The 10,441-nt window shown below is 40.8% G+C and overlaps 1 long non-coding RNA gene across 1 annotated transcript; it reads right to left on the reverse strand.

Annotated features, from left to right (window-relative positions):
• Nucleotides 1–3,588: 3,588 nt before the first annotated feature.
• LOC138852168 (uncharacterized) lies at nt 3,589–10,186 on the reverse strand. Its single transcript, XR_011391590.1, has 3 exons — nt 10,036–10,186; nt 9,519–9,706; nt 3,589–3,720 (listed from the first exon to the last, which is right to left on the reverse strand). It is a non-coding gene; the product is annotated as an uncharacterized lncRNA (long non-coding RNA).
• Nucleotides 10,187–10,441: the final 255 nt, after the last annotated feature.

A 10,441-nucleotide genomic window follows, 5' to 3' on the forward strand; every position in this document is an offset into this window, starting at 1 on the left:
CTAGACCAGCTAGCCACAATAAGATTCGTCCAACTAGGTATATTTCTACACCATAGGAAGGTTAGCACAGGCACCACTGGGACCACAAATGCAAGTTTTTACAGACGAATCTCCAGCTAGCGTGGCTGTGACGAACTCTAGCTCAAGTCCCTTCACTGCCGTCAACATGACTCACGAAATCGTAATGACACGATTGCAAACAAACCATACCCCGGCCGGGATTGAACCCGCGGTCAGAGAGTCTCAAAACTCATTACGATTTCGTGAGTCATGTTGACGGCAGTGAAGGGACTTGAGCTAGAGTTCGTCACGGCCACGCTAGCTGGAGATTCGTCTGTAAAAACTTGCATTTGTGGTCACAGTGGTGCCTGTGCTAACCTTCCTATGGTGTTGAAATATACCTAGTTGGACGAATCTTATTGTGGCTAGCTGGTCTAGTGGCTAACGCGACGGGCTGGAGTTTTCAGACTCTCTGACCTCGGGTTCAATCCCGGCCGGGGTATGGTTTGTTTGCAATCGTGTCATTACGATTTCGTGAGTCAAGATGCTAAATAGTCTGGGACCCCTGATGTTGATACAGTGTTCCCTTATTGTCCCCACCGCACACCTGCTCCTCAGTGAGTTTATTTTATATCTCTCACTCCAGTATGTTGTTATGGCAGTGTGCAGATTTGGGACCAGGCCCTCGAGTACTTTCCAGGTATATATTATCATATTTCTCTCTCTCATCCGCTCCAGTGAGTACATGTTCAAGACTTGAAGGCGTTCTAAGTAGTTTAGGTGCTTTACTGGCTCACTGTGAGCCGTAAACGATGTCTGTATTTGTTCCAGCTCCAATACTTCTGCTTTTAACGGGGCAGTCAGCAATGAACAATATTTTAAGCGAGGGAGCACTAGTGATTTGCAGAGTGTCACCAATGGCATTATTTCTCTTGTTTTGAAAGTTCTCAATACCCATCCCGTCACCTTCCTGGCTGTCGTGATCTTTGTCTTGTTATGGTCTTTAAAAGAAAGGTCAGCTGACATAATTATTCCCAGGTCTTTTACATGTTCCTTACGTTCCATTTGGTGACCCTCTTGAGTTTTGTATATAGTGTTCCTTTTGAGTTCTTCATTCTTTGCATACCTAAGCAGTTGGAACTTATCACCATTGAACGTCATGTTCTTCACTGCCCACTGGAAAACCCTGTTTTCCTGTACTTTTTCAGTGTTCTCTACCGTTGTGACTTTCATGTTTATTTTAGTGTCATCTGCAAATGATGATACAAAAGTGTGCTGGGTGTTTTTATCTATGCTGTGAGGATGAGAAAGAGCAGAGGTGCCAGGACAGTGCCCTGGGGCACTGAGCTTTTGACCTCGCTGATGCTGGATCTTGCCCTGTTTACTACTAGTTTTTGTGTTCTGTGTGTAAGGAACCCTAAAATCTATCTGCCTACCTTAACCGTAATGCCCATGGCCCTCATTTTGTGCGCTATCACTCCATTTGTCAAACGCCTTTGCAAAGTCTGTGTAAATCACATCTGCGTTTTGGTCGTCTTCCAATGCCTCCGTAATTCTGTCATAATGGTTCAGCAGCTGTGACAGGCATGATCGTCCTGCTCTAAAACCACGCTGGTTCGGGTTATGCTGGTTGTGCTGGTCCATGAAATTTGCTAGTGCTCTACTACCTCCCTTATAAATACTTCCCGGTATTTCACCTAAATCTAAGCTCTACCTCCAAAGAATGCTGAGTGCTCGTGCCATTGGTGCTTTGCACTTCTTTATAAACAGAGCATTCCATGAATCTGGTCCAAGTGATGAGTGAATGGGCATGTTGTCCATTTCTTTTTCGAAATCTATGAGATTTGTACTAATGTCAGTTAGTTGGTCTGCGCGGCCTTCTTCTGGAGTAAAAAATATTTCTGCATTTTCTACCTTGCTGTCAATTAATGGGTTGCTGAACACCGACTCATACTGTTCTTTTAGGATTTCACTCATTTCCTGTTCATCGTCAGTATACGAGTCTCCTCTCAGTAGCGGTTCAGTTCTACAGGTAATTCTTAACTTGAATTTTGCATAGGAAAAGAAATATTTTGGGTTTCTTGTAATATCCTGTATGAGCCTTTGTTCCTTTTCTAATTCTGTTAGGTATGACATCCTAAGTTTTTGCTCTAGTTCAATGATCTCTCGTCTAAGTCTATCTTTCCTCTGCTGAAGCATAATTGTGTTTTTAAGCAATTCAGTAACCCGCTTTCTTCTTCTGTACCATACCCTTTGCTCTCTCTATATATCTGATCTTCTGGGTTTCCTCAATGGTACGTGTATCATACATACCTTGTATGCTTCTCTATTCAGCTTCTCTAGGCACTGGTAACGATTTAAGGTGTTAATGTCTGATTTCCAGGATATGTCTGATAGCTCTGATACCCCACCCCCAGTGCTACCACTACCAGCACCACTACTACTACTATCACAATTACCACAGCTATTAACACTACTACCACCACTACTACCATTACTACAACAACCTTTATTACTACTAAGACAACTATCACTACTACTACTACTACTACTACTACTACTACCACAACTACTACCACCACTATTTCCACTACCACCACCACTACCACAACTACTACCGGTACTACCACCGGTACTACCACTACCACCATCATTACTCCTACAGTCACCACCACTGTCACCACTAATACCACCAATACCACTACTTCCACCACTACTACCATCAATACCACTACTATCATAATTATTACCAATACCACCACCACAAATGCCACTACCAACACCACTATCACTACAACTATCACTACCACAAACACTACTATCACCACTATTATCACCACTACGACCACAACCAACACTATAACTACTACTACGGCAATCACTGCCACTACCATCATCAATACTACCACAACCACCACCACTACTACTACCACACCTAGTACCGCCAGTACTACCATAACTTCCACTACTACCACTACTTCCACAACCACCACCACGACAACCACTACTACCGCCACTACTACCTGACTACTATCACTACTTTTACCACCTCTACTACCACTACTGATTCCACTACAAAAACTACCACTACTACCAATACTACCACCACTACCAGTACCACCACTACTACCAATACTACCACCACTACCAGTACCACCACTACTACCATCATCATTACCACAAATGTTATCAACAGTACCACCATTCCTATTTCTACTACTACCACCACCACTACTACTACCACTATTACCCTTATTACCACGACTACTACCACCGATACTACCAACACTACTTCCACTACCGCCACCACTACCACGACTACTACTACAACCACAAGTACCAACACTACTTGCACTACTACCACTAAAACTTGTCATTACAACCGCTACTATTACTCCCACCATCACTACTACTACTACTACCACTACTACCAAACTACTAGCATCAACCACCCCTACTACATGCACCACCACCACTACTACTACCACAACTATCACCACTACCACTACAACCACCACCACTATCATTATCAACTACTACTACTACTACTACCACAACTACCACCACTACTACAAGTACGTACACAAAGACATAGCCAGTGTCTAGGCCGTCATATAGGCCTAGCAGGCTAGATAGGCCTAGAAATACTAGGAAGTGGTAGTCTTTCAGCAGAGGTTTCAGTCCTCTCCACAACTTCGTTCCATCACTCAGCCTGGGTACCTGTGGAACAATGGAACAATGGTTCAGTAACTGGAACAATGGTAAACTCTTGAACATTGGTACAATGATACAGTAACTAGAATACTACAATGGTCAGTAACTTGGAACAATGGTACAATAACTATGGAACAATGGTAAAGTAACTGTTGAACGATGGAACAAAAAATGTTGAATCTAACAGTGGTACAGTAACTGTGGAACAATGATACAGTGACTGTGGAACATTGATACAATAATTGGTAGAGTAACTGTGGAACAATGATACAGTAACTGTTGAACAATGGTACAGCAACTGTGGAACAATGGTACAATAAATGTGGAACAATGATACAGTAACTGTGAAACAATGGTACAATGATTAACTGTGGAACAATGGTACAATGGTTCAGTAACTGTGGAACAATGGTACAGTAATTGTTGAACGATGGTACAGTAACCGTGAAACAATGGTACAATAACTGAATCAATAATACAGTAACTGTTTAACAATGGTACAGTAACTATGGAACAATGGTACAATGATTCAGTAACAGTGGAACAATGGTACAACAGTACAGTAACTGTGAAACATTGGTACAACTATTCAGTAGCTTTCGAACAATGGTACAATAGAACGGTAACTGTTTAACAATGTAACAATGGTTCAGCAAGTGTGGAACAATGGTTCACTAACTTTGCAACGTTTCAGTAAGTGTGGAATAATCGTTCAGTAACTGCTGAACAATGTAACAATGGTTCAGTAAGTGTGGAACAATGGTACAGTTACTATAGAAAAAATGGTATAATGGTTTAGTAAGTGTGGGACACTGTGGAACACTAGAACAATTGTTCAGTAACTGTGAAACAATGGTTCAGAAAATGTGGAATACAGTGGAACAAAGAAACAATGGTTCAGTAACTGTGGAACAATGGTTGAATAAGGATGGAACAACGGTTCAGTAACTGTACAACAAAGTCTCAGTAAATATGGAACAATGGCTCAGTAAGCAGGAAACAATAGTTCAATAAATATGGAACATTGGTTCAGTAACTGCAGAGCAATGGTTCAGTAACTTAGGAACAATGGTACAGCAACTGTGGAACAATGGTACGGTAACTGTGGAACAATTTTTCAGTAACTGTGGAACAATGACTCAGTAACTGTAGAACAATGGTTCAACAACTGTGGAACAATGGTTCTGTAATTCAGGAACATTGGTTCAGTAACTGTGTAACAATGATTCAGTAACTGTGGAACAATGATTCAGTGTGGGACAATGGTTCAGTAACAGTGGAACAATAGTTCAGTAACTGAGGAACAATGATTCAGTGTGGGACAATGGTTCAGTAACTGTGGAACAATGGTTCAGCAACTGTGGAACAATGGTTCTGTAATTCAAGAACAATGGTTCAGTAACTGTGGAACAATAGCTCAGTAACTGTGGAACAATGGTTCAGTAACTGTGGAACAATGGTTCAGTAACTGTAGAACAATGGTTCAGTAACTGTGGAACAATAATTCTGTAACTGAGGAACAATGGTTCAGTAACTGTGGAACAATTTAGTGATTGTGAAAGAATGGTTCAGTAACTGTGGAACAATGGTTCAGTAAGTATGGACCAATGGTTCAGTAATCGTGGAATAATAGTTCGGTAATCATGGAACAATGAATGCAGTAAATGTGGAACAATGGTTCAGTAACTGTGCAAAAGAATAATGGTTCAGTGTGGAACAATGGTTCATTAAGCGTGGAACAATGGTTAAGTAACAGGAAACAATGCTTCAGAAGGCGTTGAACAGTGGTTCAGTATGGAGAAAAGTTTCACTAAGTGTGGAACAATGTACCAATGGATCAGTGGAATACTATGAAACAAAGGCAGTGACTGGGGAACAATGGTTCAGCAAGTGTGGAACAAATGTTTAGTATGGAACACTGTGAAACAATGGTTCAGTAAGTGTGGAAGAATGGAACAATGGTTTACTAACTGTGGAACAATGGAAATATGTTTTGGTAAGTGTGGAACACTTGTTCATTGTGGAACAATGGAACAGTAGTTCAGAAAGTGCAGAGCATTGGTACAGTAAATGTGGAATTCCACAGTAACTCTGGAACAATCGTACAATGGTTTAGTAATTAAGGAACAATTGAACAGTGCTTTAATAAGTGTGGAACACTGTAGAACAATTGTTCAGTAAGTGTAGAACAATGGTTTAGTAAACAAGGAACACTGTGGAACAACGAAACAATGGTTCAGTAATCATGGAACAATGGTTCGGTACCTGTAGAACAATAATTCAGAAACAGTTGAACAATAGTTGAGTAACTGTGGAACAATAGTTTTATTAACTGTGGAACAATGGTCCAGTAAGCGTGAAACAATGGAAAATTGCTCGGTAAGCTTGGAACAATGGTTCAGTAAGCGTGAAACAATGGAACAATGGTTCAGTAAGCGCTGAACAATGAAACAATGGTTCAATAATGTGGAACAATGATTCAGTAACTGTGAAACAATGGAAAAATGGTTCAGTAACTGTGGAACAATGGTTCAGTAAGCTTGGAACAATGGAACAATACATCATTATCTGCAGAACAATGGATTAGCAAGCGTAGAACAATGGATAATGATTCAATACCTGTGGAACAATAGTTGCATGGAACAATGATTCAGTAACTGTGGAACAATGGTTCAGTAACTTGAAACAATGGCTCAGTAGCTGTGGAGCAATGGTTCATTAAGCGTGGAACAATACTCATTAAGCATGGAACAATGGCTCAGTAAGCGTGGAACAATGGTTCAGTAACTGTGGATCATTGGTTCATTAAGCGTGGAACAATGGTTCAGTAACTGTGGATCATTGGTTCATTAAGCGTGGAACAATGGTTCAGTAACTATGGAACAATGGTTCCAGCAACTGTGGAACAATGGTTTAGTAAGTGTAAAATTGTTATATATAACAATTCTCTTACTATTATTATTACTGTCGTAATTACAATATTCATTTATATGATTATTATTATTATTTTTATTTATTTATATTATCACACTGGCCGATTCCCACCAAGGCAGGGTGGCCCGAAAAAGAAAAACTTTCACCATCATTCACTCCATCACTGTCTTGCCAGAAGGGTGCTTTACACTACAGTTTTTAAACTGCAACATTAACACCCCTCCTTCAGAGTGCAGGCACTGTACTTCCCATCTCCAGGACTCAAGTCCGGCCTGCCGGTTTCCCTGAATCCCTTCATAAATGTTACTTTGCTCACACTCCAACAGCACGTCAAGTATTAAAAACCATTTGTCTCCATTCACTCCTATCAAACACGCTCACGCATGCCTGCTGGAAGTCCAAGCCCCTCGCACACAAAACTTCCTTTACCCCCTCCCTCCAACCTTTCCTAGGCCGATCCCTACCCCGCCTTCCTTCCACTACAGACTGATACACTCTTGAAGTTATTCTGTTTCGCTCCATTCTCTCCACATGTCCGAACCACCTCAACAACCCTTCCTCAGCCCTCTGGACAACAGTTTTGGTAATCCCGCACCTCCTCCTAACTTCCAAACTACGAATTCTATGCATTATATTCACACCACACATTGCTCTCAGACATGACATCTCCACTGCCTCCAGCCTTCTCGCTGCAACCCATATAAGAGCGTTGGTAAAACTATACTCTCATACATTCCCCTCTTTGCCTCCAAGGACAAAGTTCTTTGTCTCTACAGACTCCTAAGTGCACCACTCACCCTTTTCCCCTCATCAATTCTATGATTCACCACATCTTTCATAGACCCATCCGCTGACACGTCCACTCCCAAATATCTGAATACATTCACCTCCTCCATACTCTCTCCCTCCAATCTGATATCCAATCTTCCATCACCTAGTCTTTTTGTTATCCTCATAACCTTACTCTTTCCGGTATTCACTTTCAATTTTCTTCTTTTGCACACCCTACCAAATTCATCCACCAATCTCTGCAACTTCTCTTCAGAATCTCCCAAGAGCACAGTGTCATCAGCAAAGAGCAACTGTGACAACTCCCACTTTATGTGTGATTCTTTATCTTTTAACTCCACGCCTCTTGCCAAGACCCTCGCATTTACTTCTCTTACAACCCCATCTATAAATATATTAAACAACCACGGTGACATCACACATCCTTGTCTAAGGCCTACTTTTACTGGGAAATAATTTCCCTCTTTCCTACATACTCTAACTTGAGCCTCACTATCCTCGTAAAAACTCTTCACTGCTTTCAGTAACCTACCTCCTACACCATACACCTGCAACATCTGCCACATTGCCCCCCTATCCACCCTGTCATACGCCTTTTCCAAATCCATAAATGCCACAAAGACCTCTTTAGCCTTATCTAAATACTGTTCACTTATATGTTTCACTGTAAACACCTGGTCCACACACCCCCTACCTTTCCTAAAGCCTCCTTGTTCATCTGCTATCCTATTCTCCGTCTTACTCTTAATTCTTTCAATAATAACTCTACCATACACTTTGCCAGGTATACTCAACAGACTAATCCCCCTATAATTTTTGCACTCTCTTTTATCCCCTTTGCCTTTATACAAAGGAACTATGCATGCTCTCTGCCATTCCCTAGGTACCTTACCCTCTTCCATACATTTATTAAATAATTGCAACAACCACTCCAAAACTATATCCCCACCTGCTTTTAACATTTCTATCTTTATCCCATCAATCCCGGCTGCCTTACCCCCTTTCATTTTACCTACTGCCTCACGAACTTCCCCCACACTCACAACTGGCTCTTCCTCACTCCTACAAGATGTTGTTCCTCCTTGCCCTATACACGAAATCACAGCTTCCCTATCTTCATCAACATTTAACAATTCCTCAAAATATTCCCTCCATCTTCCCAATACCTCTAACTCTCCATTTAATAACTCTCCTCTCCTATTTTTAACTGACAAATCCATTTGTTCTCTAGGCTTTCTTAACTTGTTAATCTCACTCCAAAACTTTTTCTTATTTTCAACAAAATTTGTTGATAACATCTCACCCACTCTCTCATTTGCTCTCTTTTTACATTGCTTCACCACTCTCTTAACCTCTCTCTTTTTCTCCATATACTCTTCCCTCCTTGCATCACTTCTACTTTGTAAAAACTTCTCATATGCTAACTTTTTCTCCCTTACTACTCTCTTCACATCATCATTCCACCAATCGCTCCTCTTCCCTCCCGCACCCACTTTCCTGTAACCACAAACTTCTGCTGAACACTCTAAGACTACATTTTTAAACCTGCCCCATACCTCTTCGATCCCATTGCCTATGCTCTCATTAGCCCATCTATCCTCCAATAGCTGTTTATATCTTACCCTAACTGCCTCCTCTTTTAGTTCATAAACCTTCACCTCTCTCTTCCCTGATGCTTCTATTCTCCTTGTATCCCATCTACCTTTTACTCTCAGTGTAGCTACAACTAGAAAGTGATCTGATATATCTGTGGCCCCTCTATAAACATGTACATCCTGAAGTCTACTCAAGTCTTTTATCTACTAATACATAATCCAACAAACTACTGTCATTTCGCCCTACATCATATCTTGTATACTTATTTATCCTCTTTTTCTTAAAATATGTATTACCTATAACTAAACCCCTTTCTATACAAAGTTCAAAGGGCTCCCATTATCATTTACACCTGGCACCCCAAACTTACCTACCTATTATTATTATTATTATTATTATTATTATTATTATTATTATTATCCGTATATCATTCAAGTCTTTATTAGTATTAGCAGGTTAATTACTATTATAACAATTTCTATTACCGTGAGGTAGATCGTAGACAGTAGTAGATCCAGTAAACCACAGACTATGGTGATGATGAAGGCTGGGCTGTAGTTCTTGGTCCTGGAGGTACCAGACATCCAGTCTACCAGCACTCCACTAACTACCCCAGCCAGACCATAGCTCATGGTTCCCCACACTCTCTGTTGACCATAACTACCAGTGTCTCCTGTTGGAGGATGGTGGTAGTGTTAGCAGTAGTGGTAGTAGTAGTAGTAATAGTAGTAGTAGTAGTCTACCACCACCCCAGTAACTATCCCAGCAAGACCATAGCTCATTTTTCTCCCACTCTCTCTGTCGACCATAGCTACCAGTCTCCCCTGTTGGTAGATGTTGGTAGTGTTAGTAGTAGTGGTGGTAGTAGTAGTAGTAGTAGCAACAGTGGTAGTAGTAGCAACAGTGGTAGTAGTAGTAGTAATAGTGGTGGTAGTACTAGTAGTGGTGGTGGTATTAGCAGTAATGTTGTAATAGTAGTGGTAGAAGTAATATAATTATTACCTATGGTATCACAACAGACAGCATCAGTCATGGACTCAACAGTTGTACTACACAGTTGTCCCAGCATCAACAGTACCAGGTAGAGCCAGAACAGTTCCATGGTCCATGGAGGCTGGCACTCTCTCCCGCTCCACTCCCCTCCTGCACACTCCATTCTGTGGACCAAGAAAGTGGAGTTCTAACAAGACATTTTTATATCAAGATCTTTCGCTTTCGCGTATGTCATCAGGAGCTGTGCTGTGAAACATGAATAAAAATTTAAAATTCTGTAAAAGACGTTTTAGGAAAATTTAAATTTTTAGGGGAGTTCAGCCTATTCGGCAAGTTTGGGCTATTAAGCATGATTATATATATATATGTATATATATATATATATATATATATATATATATATATATATATATAT

This window comes from Cherax quadricarinatus, unplaced genomic scaffold (assembly GCF_038502225.1).
Source record: "Cherax quadricarinatus isolate ZL_2023a unplaced genomic scaffold, ASM3850222v1 Contig4662, whole genome shotgun sequence".
NCBI classification, from domain to species: domain Eukaryota; kingdom Metazoa; phylum Arthropoda; class Malacostraca; order Decapoda; family Parastacidae; genus Cherax; species Cherax quadricarinatus.